Source organism: Delphinapterus leucas, chromosome 2, assembly GCF_059928025.1.
Source record: "Delphinapterus leucas isolate spDelLeu-1000000601 "Yukka" chromosome 2, BTC_Dleu_Yukka2, whole genome shotgun sequence".
NCBI lineage: Eukaryota > Metazoa > Chordata > Mammalia > Artiodactyla > Monodontidae > Delphinapterus > Delphinapterus leucas.
In genome coordinates, this window is record NC_143130.1 from 106550421 (window position 1) to 106564521 (window position 14101).

General features: G+C 40.9%; 1 protein-coding gene across 5 annotated transcripts in view; it reads right to left on the bottom strand.

Moving 5' to 3' along the window:
• Positions 1–14101, bottom strand: part of LOC115803651 (sal-like protein 2) — a 900219-nt gene that overhangs the window by 600444 nt on the left and 285674 nt on the right. For all 5 annotated transcript variants that reach the window (XR_016391489.1, XR_016391490.1, XR_016391491.1 and 2 more), the window contains exon 10: positions 6499–6615. The gene's annotated coding sequence lies outside the window, so the exon portion shown is untranslated. The remainder of the gene's footprint in view (positions 1–6498; positions 6616–14101) is intronic.

Consider the following 14101-nt stretch of genomic DNA (forward strand, 5'->3'; position numbering starts at 1 on the left):
TATCTCTAGGACTAAGCCAGAGTTCCGAGGAAACTAACACATTGTAATTTGTACCCCCTTCTCCTACCAAGCCAATGCCTCAGGCTTCATTGGGGAGTGTGTGGCTGCAGCCTGCTAGATGGGGAAGTTTGCTGAGGTGCCAGAGAACAAGGTTGACAGGCAGAAGAACACCTCCCAGGGTTCCAACACAATTTATAGGAAGCTGGCAAGGGAGTGCTGCTGAATTTGCTTGGGTGCTTGTGAAACCTGTCAAGAAACCACCTGGGGGGCTGTCATTAAATGCTGCTGGAGGTGAGCATCACTGGTGTCCCACAGGATGGCCAAGCACTGCAGGAACAAGAAGTGTGGAAGGGCTTCCCTGGTGGCGCAGTGGTTGAGAGTCTGCCTCCGATGCACGGGACACGGGTTCGTGCCCCGGTCCAGGAAGATCCCACATGCCGTGGAGCGGCTGAGCCCGTGAGCCATGGCCGCTGGGCCTGTGCGTCCAGAGCCTGTGCTCCGCAGCAGGAGGGGAAACATCAGTAAGTGGCCCGCGCAACGCAAAAGAAAAACAAAATCAAAAAAGAAGTGTGGAAAATATGCCAGGACCTGGAAGAGATGCTGCTTCTTCCTGCAGTGTCCTTCCCGTTCCCTCTACTGACAAAGCTTAACATCATGCCAGCTGGCAAAGGAGAAATGTTTACAAGGTCCATGTCCAGAGTCACCCTCTGAATCCATGAAGGGTGGATTTATAATTGAAAGGCAATAAATTGATAAGTGGCATGCCCCATCTTTCTGGTTACTGATCTTTCCTACACACGCCCCCCATACACATTTGAACTTCCAAACAACGGTGAAATGACTCTATGTTTCTATCTAACAAACTAAAGCTGTCCTTTGAAGAAGTGAAGACGTTCTCATCATTTCCCCCAAATGAGGAGACCCATAATCCCAGCAGTCACTACGGATCACTGGCTGTATTAATTACTTCTAAAATTCAGAGGAAATTTCACTGAACATGCTGTTATACACAGACTAAATTGTAAACTTAATCTCTGACAATCTGCATATAAAATAATTATGGTGAGGAGAAAGAAGAAGAGAATGGCAATGTATACAAAGGAAGACACATGTAAAGAGCAGAAAGAAAATATAGAAAACTACTACATTCTTTGATTCCCAATTTGGTCACGATACTGCAATTGACATGGACGGCTTCCTTCTTTTATTACACAGTTTATATTTTCCCTGCCCTCAGCCATAACCTCAGTGGATTAGGTTACTTCCCTAGTGGTGTGATCCAAATCTTCATTCTCAAAGGGTCTGAGTACTCAAAAATCTTGTCTTTTTATTGCTTGCTGTAATTTAACATTAACGTTTAGTATCAGGCTTGGAAGTTCCCAGAGGCTCCCCTAGGAAATCTCCTGGGTTCCAGACATAGTCCTCTTTATATCTGTTGTGTAGCAGCTACCTAATTCCTCCTTGGTAATTGGTATCAATCACTCCAGTCAGTAGAGTAACCTCTTTTTCTATTCATTGCTGTGAGACATATGTAGCCCAAATGGCCACATGGCTGTCTTATCTTCCAATTCAGTGAAATTATTGCTGTGTCCCCTGGTGAAAGCCTTCCTCCTTTCAGAGAGTAAGACCTCCAAACCAATACAGCTCAAAGTTACAAACATTGGGAGCAAAAATACTGCTAGTAGGTTACTGGTAATAATCGTGAGAGCGTCCACTCCCAGAGCCACTTCCTTGATTCCTGGACTCATGCATTCTGGGTATGGGGGAGAAAACATCATATAATACTTTCTGCTATAAAGCATATATTGCATCATTTAAAACAGAATCCCATCTTTTTACAGAGTTGTTTTCCAACTGGTGCTATAGCGGAATCAATAAGCCATTCTACATTTCAACAGGCCAGCCACTTCTGGGTGATGGGGTATGAGGTAAGATAAATAATCCCATGGGCATGTGTCCACTGCTGTAATCTTTTGCAGTGAGAATAGTTTCTTCCTCAGAAGAAATACTGTGGGCAATCCCTTGATGAAATTAGGCATTCTGTGAGTTTATAAGGATGATGCTGGCAGAGTACAATGAGCAAGGAAGACAAATCCATATGCAAGTACATGTGTCTACTCCTGTGAGAACAAATCTCAGTCATCTCCATCATGGAAGATGTCTAATGCAATCCACTCGTCATCAGGTGTCTGGGCAGTCTCTCTGGGGAATGACACCATATCAGGGGCTCAGCATTAGTCTCTGTGTTTGGCAGATTAGTCACTGAGCAACAGCATTAGCTAGCTCAAGCTTGGTAAGGGGAAATCAATGTTTTTGACTTCATGTATATCTTCCATTCCTGCTAGCAAGGCCACTTTGCTCATGGGATCATTGACCAAGCATCGGGGTGGCTGGGGAAAGATGCTGACACATCCATAGAGTGCATTGTTTTGTCCATTATTAAGAGCTTCCATTTCCATTGGCCAGTATCCACATAGTGCATAATTATCTTGACAGTCTGTGCCCATTCTGAGAGGTCCATCCAGATACCTCTTTCCTAGATTTCCTTGGCACTAATCTTCCGATCTTGTTCCTTCCAAGTCTCTTACCAGAAAAATCATTAGCAACTACCCAAGAATCACTGTAGATCAGTACCTCTGGCCATCCCTCAGTCTAGAAAACATGAATAACCAAAAGGTATCTCCTGATGATGTGGAGGGATGGTCCTTCATCTTCATCCTTCAGTGGGCTATAGTGCTAGTTTTGTGTGGTACCAAAATAATGTGCAAATCCATATGAAAAATAGGCTTGATTTTCTTGTTCCTTAGTTAACTGATTATAAGGAACTCCCTAGAAGGTTATAGGCACGGTTAAGGGAGAGTATACAAAACAAGAAGAGTCTGTGTCAAAGGAATCCGAGGTGCTTACTCATTCAGCTTCCCTGGATCTTCTGGGGATGCCTGAGCCCAGTCTCTTATATATCATTTCCACTTGATGATAGATTGCTGCTGGGCATGACCAACAGTGCAGGTACGTAGTTGGACAACACTTGGTTCATGATGGAAGTTCAGGCTGCACGGTCACTAAGTTAGTTTTTTCCTAAGTTAGATATTCAGACTTTGCCATGGTCAATTAGCAAGTCAGAAGCTGTTTCTTAAAAGGAGAGCCGATATTTAAAGAAAAGGGAATATATTCCCCCCAGCCCCCAATACTAGTGGAGTATGCTGCCATCTTCCTGTTCGTGTTTCCCATGTCTCCATCCTATTTGCCATGGAAACTCCAAGCATCATTCTTGGATCTGCTGGATCATAAGACCAAAGTGATGAAGCAGACAGCACTGAGATGTTCCTTCCTCTGCAATGTTTTGGAATAGTTTAAGAAGGATCAGTGTTAACTCTTCCTTAAATGTTTGGTAGACTGACTCAATAGCTTTTTTTTTTGCGGTATGCGGGCCTCTCACTGTTTGGCCTCTCCCGTCGCAGAGCACAGGCTCCGGACGCACAGGCCCAGCGGCCATGGCTCACGGGCCTAGCCGCTCCGCAGCATGTGGGATCCTCCCGGATCGGGGCAAGAACCCGTGTCCCCTGCATCGGCAGACGGACTCTCAACCACTGCGCCACCAGGGAAGCCCTCAATAGCTTTTGACTCCAGTTATTTGACCCTATTGGAGATGCTGAGGCAAACCCAATATTAATTAACTTATTCCTTTTTTATTTAATTCAGCCAGAGTCAGTTTCTGTTACTCACCAATAAGAACCCTGACTTATATGCAATCTCATTCCAGCATTAGGCAAATTAGAAAAAAAAAAAAAAAAAAGGAAAGAAAGCTCATATATAAAATACCAGAAGTGATTGTAAGAAACCTAACGGTGCTCCTCGGAGGTATTCTGTAAATACCAGGCATCAGTATTCTTTCTTAATTGAGTTTTTACATGAATTAAGCTGCATCTGTTCTTACTCTAGGCTAGAACTGGAGTGTAATAAAGGCAGAGAATAGACTAGCTTTGTAATTTCTTCTGTATCAGCTCTAACACTTCACCTTCCACAGCCGGCTCTATTAGCAGGATGATGTTGCTACCACAAGATGGCAGTACCCTCTCTCCTCAGACTTGCTTGGTTTGAAATCAACATGTTGGTATTGAAAGCGCAGGATTGAGCTTCCTCTGATTGGCTGGGTAAGAAGCCTGAGACTCTTTCTGCGATCCAGAGGGACTAGATAAATATACCCAGAAAATAGAACTAGACTGACGAACCTGGCTTCATTTCAGGCTCCGGAGCTGAATCTCCTGTGATCCCAATAAGGAGGAAGAATGCAGAAACTCCTGACCGTATCTTTGGTGATTCTGTGGCTTCAACTGGCCAGTGAGTTGGGGCTCTTGGCGATGGGAAGAGGGTGACCAAAGTTCCGAGCCCACAAGACAGAGGGGCAAAATCTTCTTGTTAATTGGGAAATGTACCCCCAAATCATGGAAGGAAATGCAAACACTAGAGAGTGAAAATGCAGTGACTGACTCCTGGGCTCTGGCCTTGTGTTTCTGCCTAGGGGTGAATAGCCAGCAAGGAGAAGAGAATCTTCAGGCCCTGAGCATCCAGGAGGGTGAAAATGCCACCATGAACTGCAGTTATAAAACTGCTATAAACACCTTACATTGGTACAGACAGGATTCAAGGAGAGGCTTTGCCCACCTGATTTTAATACGTTCAAATGAGAGAGAGAAGCGTAGTGGAAGACTGCGAGTCACGTTTGACAACTCCATCAAAGGCAGTTCCCTGTCCATCACGGCTTCCCAGGCTGCAGACACTGCTACTTACCTCTGTGCTATGGATACACAGTGCTCACCAGGCAACTGCAGCCCCAGCACAAACCCTGCCAGAGCTGCCTCTTAGAAGCCACAACAGTGTGTAGAGTTGGTGGTTATGTCTTCCCACAAAGGAGAGTCTACAAACAGCTGGCAACAGGAAAGGGAGGCCTGTCAAATTCCTGATGTTTTTGGCAGCATGTTAGACTAGGGTAAAGGCCATGAGATTTAGAACGGGAAACTGAAATACCAGCTTCAGCTCTGCCCATCCTTGTTGTGTGCCCTTAAGCACATCATCAGTGTAGCAGCCTTCAGTTTCCTCACTTTAAACAAAGGATTTGGACTGATGAGCCTAAAGACCTTTCAAGCTCTAATTTTACCAGGTCACTTGTGGAGGATGAGGAAGGACTTGTCAGTATTAGAAGGTCTCATCTGTTATATGTACAGCCCCCTCAAGACTTAGGTGGGGCTTTGAGATGCATGAGAGGATTTTTGCATTTCTCTAATTCCAACAGTAGATTCATCAGACATTAGAGTTAAAAAGGATCTTAGGACTCTTTCAACCAAACTTTTCATTTTAAAGCTGAGCAGTGAAAACGTTGTATAATTATAAACACAAAGATCTGAATCTTTGGAGTAGTAGAGACAAAGACCTGAATCTGATTCTCCCATTTATTAGTTGTGTGATTTCCAAGCTTCAATTTCTCCATTAAAAAGAGGGGAATTTATCAGAGAGTCATAATCTTTCCTCATACAAGTGAGAGATGTATGTTCTCAGCTACCAGCTCGTAAAATGTTGTGTTTTGAAAGTGGATACTTCTATTATCACATATATGACAGTTTTCCATCCATTTTATTCTTGCTTCTGGTAAGAATAGTTTTTTTGATACATTTTTGATGCTACTGAAAATGGGTTTGTGGAGAAAGCGCATTTGTACTTATGTGATGCTTGGTGGAAAATGTGGGAGAGGGCAGGCGAAAGTTTGGTAGGGACTGTGGTTCCCACATTCCAGAGCTTCAACCACCAACATCACCTATATCAGAATCACCTACAGCACCTTGAAGATCTGGGTTATTAGGCACTTACTCAATCAGACTCTGATGCACTGATGCACTGTATTTTTTTTTTTTTTTTTTTTTTTTTTGCGGTATTCGGGCCTCTCACTGTTCTGGCCTCTCCCATTGCGGAGCACAGGCTCCGGACGCGCAGGCTCAGAGGCCATGGCTCACGGGCCCAGCCGCTCCGCGGCATGTGGGATCTTCCCAGAACGGGGCACAAACCCGTGTCCCCTGCATCGGCAGGCGGACTCTCAACCACTGCGCCACCAGGGAAGCCCGATGCATTGTATTTTTAATGAACATCTTCTATATCAGTTAGAGACTGGGTCAGCTTCAACTTACAAAAACTTCAAATAATAATGGTTTTAACAAGGTGGAGTTTACTTTTCTCTCATGTAAAGAAGTGCTGTCATATGTATCATATGGAGTCCAGGGCTGGTATACTACCTTAATCATGTTATAAAAAATCAAGGGGCTTCCTTCTAGCTCTCTGTCTCTTGTCCTTAAAGTGTCACTTTTGTTTATATACTTGGCAGAAACTGCTAGAGATCCATCCACTTTACACACATTCCAGGCAGAAAGAAAGAGGTCAAGGGGCAAATGAGTACATGCTGGCCAAGTCAATCATTTCCAGAAAATCCACCCAACAGCTGCTACTTACATTTCACTGACCAGAGTGTTATTCCATGTCCCCACCTTTCTCCCGTCTGCAAAGGAGTCTGGGATGTCAGTATTTTTTCAGTCTCAGCATGTTGCCACTCACATCAAAACTGTCGTTCTATTAGTAAGAAATAGGAGAGAATGGACATTCTTTAGGCAAATAGCAATTTCTGCTATCCTCAGCTTAGGGTATATTAAGACTCATATGGGGTGTTTTGCTTCAGAGTTATTCATTTCTGAAATACTATATCCAGTCTATCTCCCAGTTCTGTTGACTTTGCTTCCTAAAGGTCTCCAGAAGATGTCACAAACCCCACACGCTAATTCACCTCCACCATCCTAATTAAAAATCCATTTTAGTCCCTTGTTCCCCAGCATGTGACACACCCTATCATTCTTCAATGTAGTCCTCTGTACCACAGTGAGAATGATCTTGTCAGAGTGCAGATTTGAGCATGTCAATCACCTGGATCCCCATTTGCTCTTAGAATAAAGAGAAACTTCTTTTAAAATTTTTATTTATTTTTGGCTGCATTGTGTCTTCGTTAGTGCGCGCGGGCTTTCTCTAGTTGTGGTAAGCCAGGGCTACTCTTCGTTGCGGTGCACAGGCTTCTCATTGTGGTGGCTTCTCTTGCTGTGGAGCACGGACTCTAGGTGCACAGGCTTCAGTAGTTGCAGCACTCAGGCTCAGTAGTTGCGGTACACAGGCCCTAGAGTGCAAGGGCTTCGGTAGTCACGGTGTGTGGGCTCAGTAGTTGTGGCTCGTAGGGTCTAGAGTGCAGGGTCACTAGTTGTGGTGCACAGGCTTAGTTGCTCCACGGCATGTGGGATCTTCCTGGACCACGGCTCAAACCCATGTCCCCTGCATTGGCAGGCAGATTCTTAACCACTGTGCCACCAGGGAAGTCCCAAAACTTCTTAATATGACCTACAAAACCTTGCATAATTTAGGCTCTTGTTACCTCTCCAACCTCATTTCACAATGTACTCCTAATCTCTTTCCCTCTCTGTCTCTCTCTCTCTTCAACAATACTGGTATTATTTGTTTCTTTTTTTTAATTAATTAATTAATTTTGGGCTGCGTTGGGTCTTTGTTGCTGCGTGCGGGCTTTCTCTGGTTGTGGTGAGTGGGGGCTACTCGCCATTGCAGTTCGCGTGCTTCTCATTGCAGTGGCTTCTCTTGTGGCAGAGCACGTGCTCTAGGCGCGCGGGCTTCAGTAGTTGTGGCAAGTGGGCTCAGTAGTTGTGGCTCATGGGCTCTAGAGTGCAGGCTCAGTAGTTGTGGTGCACAGGCTTAGTTGCTCCACGGCATGTGGGCTCTTCCTTGACCAGGGCTTGAACCCATGTCTCCTGCATTGGCAGGCGGATTCTTAACCACTGCACCACCAGGGAAGTCCTTAAGTTTCTTAAAAGTACCTTTTTCCTACTATATGGCCCCTTCAATAGCAACTGTAGGTGATTTCTTATTTATTTTCCTTTTCCTAAACTTTTTTCCTCCCTTCAAAAGAGTAAAAAAATAGTAAATGCCTATTCATTCTTATACATCTGTCCAAGAGTCTGTAGCTGAAGGAAGCTCAGGGGGCATTTTTAGAATTATAGACCTCTGCATTTTCACATTTGCAGTTTCTCCTTTATTTCTTTGATTATTTGATTAAGACCTATTTTCACTACTACTTCTGTGAGTTCCTTAATGGTAGCGTCCATATCTGTGTGTCTCATCCTTGAAAACTCAGCATCAATGTATCTTAGGCATTAGGATCATCTAATTTCCTTCTTTTTCTTTTTATCCATTAATGTATTCTTTATTTTAAGTCTCCTCAAAAAGATATGATAATATTTATTTTAAAAAATCTTTGGAAGTTTATGGATACATTCTTCTGGCATAGCAGGGATTGGCAAAGCACAGCCCACAGGGCAAATCAGCCTGCCACCTGTGTTTGTAAATAAATTTTTATTGGAAAAAAGCCATGTCGATTTATTTATGCATTGACCATGGATGCTTCGTGTTATAAGAGCACAGTTGAGTAGTCACGACACAGACTATATGACTTCAAAACCTAAACTATTTACTATTTAACCCTTTACAGAAAAAAGGTTTGCCAACCTCTGGGGTGTAGGAATTACATGGGAATTTTTATATTTGCAGTTTTTTGTTTGATAGCAACAAATTAAATAATAAAAGCATATTTCTAATCATGTGTATGCCAACTTAGAATACTCACTTTGGTTTTGAGGCTTTTGTGTTCTTTACCTTATTTTTATCAAATGAAAGACAAATGGAATAATAGCACTGTACAAATAAAAGCATCTCAGTTCTTTAAATGGATAAAAGTGTTAAGAATATTTTTTAAACATTTAAAAAATTTTACTGAAGTATAGATGTTTTATAGTGTTGTGTTAGTTTCAGGTGTACAGCAAAGTGATTCAGTTATACATACGTATCTATTGTTTTTCAGATTCTTTTCCATTATAGGTTATTACAAGATATTGAGTATCGTTCCCTGTGCTATACAGGGATCTTGCAGGGCAATTTGTCTTGCATAACACATGAGCCAAGATTTTCTTGACGATTCCACCAAAGGATCAAGAAACTAGAGGAATAGTTCTGTCAACTTTTATGTAACTCCAAACAAAACCTCCTGCTGCTTCTCAGCCAGCCATGCTGTTTGCTTTCTGCATACTGCATAATGGAGAATTTAAGAGTTATCATAGTTTTAATGGTACTGGAGGATGTAGTCACTGTCCTCACCTAACAGGGTGGATGTCTAGACACCCACCTGAAGGTAAACACTGCCTTCTTCCCTAACATTCTGGAGTCCTGCACACTGCGTGTTGGACACCTGAGCACTGGGAGTTAAACAGCAGGATAAACAGGCCAAAGAAATGGAGAGAGAGATAAAGAACAAAAATAAATCTAAATAGTGGAAATAAAGTATTCAAGCAGGTTTCATTCCCCTGGTGATAACTCCATCAGCTCTCTACTTCCAGTCTGAGCCCTCATTCCACATGGCTGGGTCCAGGCTAGTGGGAGCACAGGCAGGGCATACGATTTGTTTTACTTACCTGATCCTCACTCAACTGAAAGCAATTTGAGATAGGAATCGTGTCTGGTTTTGGTTTACACATTGTAGACAACTCTGTAAATTTCCAGAATCAATGCTTGAGCCTAGGGATTCCTGAACACGCAGAACAATATAAGAGTACCTAGGTGGTCTGCTGAGCCAGAGAGTCTTGCCAGCAGGATAACTCTACTCAAGACCCTAATTTTAGTAAGAGCTAAAAAAATAGATCATTTTAACTGGTGAGAAAATCTATGTAGGTGAATATGTATCATTTGAAGAAGACGATTCTTGTGTTCAACTGACTTAGTCATAGCCATTGTTACTAGATTGACAGCACTGCCTTGAGAGCCTGTGTAAGGCAACATCACAGCTGTCTGCAGAAACAAAGTCCCCATGCCTTAAAATGGTTGATGTGAGCAAGTAACAATGTTTTGACTTCTTGCTATAAATACAGTCATACTTTGCATAAAGTAAACCCAATCCTAGGGAAAGAATAAGCTATGAAATGACCCTGTCAAATCTTCTGCTGTGTTCACTTCACTAGCACAAATAATTGCACAAGAAACTAGACAAACAAGCTGACCGACATTGAGCAAACAGTTCTTTACATTGAGATTCCTGAATCCCTAATAATACAAATAAACAGGAGACAGGTAAATACCACACACGTGCCTCTGGAATGAAGAGAGTCTGGCTAATACTATGAAGTATCTAAACTCTACTTTCTTAAAAAAAAAAATTACTTACTTGAATTGAAACAAGAATGTGACAAGAAGTGAAAAGAAGGTGTTTCAAAACAACTAAATGAAGTGGAGACAGGCAACATTCCAGAAAAAGAATTCAGAATAATGATAGTGATCCAGGACCTTAGATAAAGAATGGTGGCAAAGACTGAGCAGATGCTAGCAATGTTTAACAAAGACCTAGAAGAATTAAAGAATAAACACTGAGGAGAATTCAAGAACAAGCAAACAGAGTTCAAAAATACAATAACTGAAATGAAAAATACACTAGAAGGAATCGATAGCAGAATAACTGAGGCAGAAGAATGGATAAGTGACCTGGAAGACAGAATGGTGGAATTCACTGTCATGGAACAGAAAAACAAAAGAAGAATGAAAAGAAACAAAGACAGCCTAAGACACCTCTGGGACAACATTAAACTCACCAACATTCGCATTATAGTGGTCCCAGAAGGAGAAGAGAGAGAGAAAGGAGCCAAGAAAATATTTGAAGAGAATATAGTCGAAAACTTCCCTAACATGGGAAAGGAAATAGCCACCCAAGTCCAGGAAGCACAGAGAGTCCCAGGCAGGATAAACCCAAGGAGAAACACACTGAGACACATAGTAATCAAAGAGACAAAAATTAAAGACAAAGGAAAATTATGAAAAGCACACAAGGGAAAAACAACAAATATCATACAAGAGAACTCCTGTAAGGTTAACAGCTGACTTCTCAGCAGAAACTCTATAAGCCAGAAGGGAGTGGCACAATATACTCCAAGTAATGAAAGGGAAGAACCTACAACTAGGATTACTCTATCCAGCAAAGATCTCATTCAGATTTGATGAAGAAATCAAGAGTTTTACAGAGGAGCAAAAGCTAAGAGAACTCAGCACCACCAATCCAGCTCTAAAACAAATGCTAAAGGAACTTCTCTAAGTGGGAAACACAAGAGAAGAAAACCCTACAAAAACAAACCCACAACAATTAAGAAAATGGTAATAGGAACATACATATCCATAATTACCTTAAATGTGAATGGATTAAATGCCCCAACCAAAAGACACAGGCTCGCTGAATGGATACAAAAACAAGACCCATACATATGCTGTCTACAACAGACCCACTTCAGACCTAGAGATACATACAGACTGAAAGTGAGGGGATGAAAAAAGATATTCCATGCAAATGGAAATCAAAAGAAAGTTGGAGTAGCAATACTCATATCAGATAAATAGACTTCAGAATAAAGAATATTATTAGAGACAAGAAAAGACACTACATAACGATCAAGGGATCAATCCAAGAAGAAGATATAACAATTATAAATATATATGCACCCGAAATAGGAGCACCTCAATACATAAGGCAAATGCTAACAGCTATAAAAGAGGAAATCGACAGTAACACAATAATTGTGGGGGACTGTAACACCTCACTTACAGCAATAGACAGATCATCCAGACAGAAAACTAATAAGGAAACACAAGCTTAAAATGACACAATAGACCAGGTCGATTTAATTGATATTTACAGGACATTCCATCCAAAAACAGCGGATTACACTTTCTCCTCAAGTGCACACGGAACATTCTCCAGGACAGACCACATCTTGGGTCACAAATCAAGCCTCAGTAAATTTAAGAAAATTAAAATTACATCAAGCATCTTTTCCAACCACAACGCTATGAGATGAGAAATAAATTACAGGGAATAAAACGTAAAAAAACACAAACACATGGAGGTTAAACAATATGTTACTAAATAAGCAAGAGAGCACTGCAGAAATCAAAGAAGAATTGAAAAAATACCTAGAAACAAATGACAATGAAAACACAATGATCCAAAACCTATGGGATGAAGCAAACACAGTTCTAAGAGGGAAGTTTATAGCAATACAATCCTACCTCAAGAAACAAGAAACACCTCAAATAAACAGTCTAACCTTACACCTAAAGGAACTAGAGAAAGAACAAACAAAACCCAACGTTGGTAGAAGGAATGAAATAATAAAGATCAGAGAGGAAATAAATGAAAGAGAAACAAAGAAAAAAGTAGCAAAGATCAATAAAACTAAAAGCTGGATCTTTGAGAAGATAAACAAAATTGATAAACATTTAGCCAGACTCATCAAGAAAAAGAGGGAGAAGACTCAAATCAATAAAATTAGAAATGAAAAAGGAGAAGTTACAATGGACACCCCAGAAATACAAGGCATCATAAGAGACAGAAATACAAGGCATCATAAGAAATACAAGGCATCATAAGACTCAACCAGGAAGAAACAGAAAATATAAACAGACAAATCACAAATAATGAAATTGAAACTGTGATTAAAAATCTTCCAAGAAACAAAAGTCCAGGACCAGACGGCTTCACAGGTGAATTCTATCAAACATTCAGAGAAGAGCTAACACCCATCCTTCTCAAACTCTTCCAAAAAATTGCAGAGGAAGGAACACTCCAAAACTCATTCTACAAGGCCACCATCACGCTGATACCAAAACCAGACAGAGATACTACAAAAATGAAAATTACAGACCAATATCACTGATGAATATAGATGCAAAAATCCTCAACAAAATACTAGGAAACAGAATCCAACAATATATTAAAAGGATCATACACTGTGATCAAGTGGGATTTATCCCAGGGATGCAAGTATTCTTCAATATACACAAATCAATCAGTGTGATACACCATATTAATAAATTGAAGAATAAAAACCATATGATCATCTCAATAGATGCAGAAAAAGCTTTTGACAAAATTCAACACTAATTTATGATAAAAACTCTCCAGAAAGTGGGTACAGAGGGAACATACCTCAACATCATAAAGGCCATATATGACAAACCCACAGCAAACATCACTCTCAATGGTGAAAAACTGAAAGCATTTCCTCTACAATCAGGAACAAAACAAGGATGTCCACTCTCGCCACTTTTATTCAACATAGTTTTGGAAGTCCTAGCCACTGAGATCAGAGAAGAAAAAGAAATAAAAGGAATCCAAATTGGAAAAGAAGAAGTAAATCTGTCACTGTTTGCAGATGACATGCTACTATACATAGATAATCTTAAAGATGTCACCAGAAAACTACTGGAGCTCATCAGTGAATTTGGTTTAGTTGCAGGATACAAAATTATTGCATAGAAATGTCTTGCATTCCTACACATTCACAGCAAAAGATCAGAAAGAGATATTAAGGAAACAATCCCATTTAACATCACATCAAAAAGAATAAAACACTTAGGAACAAACCTACCTAAGGAGACAAAAGACCTGTACTCAGAAAACTATAAGATACTGATGAAAAAATCAATGATGACACAAACAGATGGAGATATATCCCATGTTCTTGGATTGGAAAAATCAATATTGTGAAAATGACTATACTACCCAAAGCTTGATAGGAATTGCACCGAATCTACAGATTCAGTGCAATCCGTATCAAACTACCAATGGCATTTTTCATAGAACTAGAACAAAAACTTTCACAATTTGTATAGAAACACAGAAGACCCTGAATAGCCAAAGCAATCTTGAGAAAGAAAAATGGTGCTGGAGGAATCAGGCTCCCTGACTTCAGACTATAGTACAAAGCTACAGTAATCAAGACAGTATGGTAGTGGCACAAAAGCAGAAATATACATCAATGGAACAGGATAGAAAGCCCAGAGATAAACCCATGCATCTATGGTCAACTAAGCTATGACAAAGGAGGCAAGGCTATACATTGGAGAACAGACAGTCTCGTCAATAAGTGGTGCTGGGAAAACTGGACAGCTACATGTAAAAGAATGAAATTAGAAC